Here is a 539-nt window from a genome sequence, read left to right on the forward strand (position 1 = left end):
CACTTTTAACACAGAGAAAAGACCCCCACTTTTGTTATTTATATGTTGCATAAAGGAAGCTTGTCACAAATTTCTCTCTTACATTTACGCATATTTGGATTTTGTTGGAAGATTTCAACCATTAAAGGGCAACAGCCCCAACAGCACATTTTGTCTTAAACAGTGTTTGATTTGCTGAAACCAAGAGTTTATAAATCTACACATGACTTTTAACAAAGGAGCTTGATTACATGTTTAGGATACAAGCTGACGTTTTTGAACGTTCTTCCTCCATCTACTGGGGAATATTTGAAAGCTGCAAAACTGCTACTAAAGTCATGAAAGGGATTAGCTCATTTCTGTTACCACATCAGCAACAAACTCTAAACATCATCTTTTTATCCTACACGGAGATGAAGTTTCCTAAAGCATCCCAGATTGAGAGAAATTATTGTGATATGGCCAAAAGCTTCCGATCAGAAAATATACAGATCCTGCGCTCTGTAATGTGTCCATGCAGGTAGTGAGGTGCAGCTCATTTCACCCAAACATCATTTTGG

The sequence above is a fragment of the Melanotaenia boesemani genome, chromosome 4 (genome assembly GCF_017639745.1).
Source record: "Melanotaenia boesemani isolate fMelBoe1 chromosome 4, fMelBoe1.pri, whole genome shotgun sequence".
Classification (NCBI taxonomy): Eukaryota; Metazoa; Chordata; class Actinopteri; order Atheriniformes; family Melanotaeniidae; genus Melanotaenia; species Melanotaenia boesemani.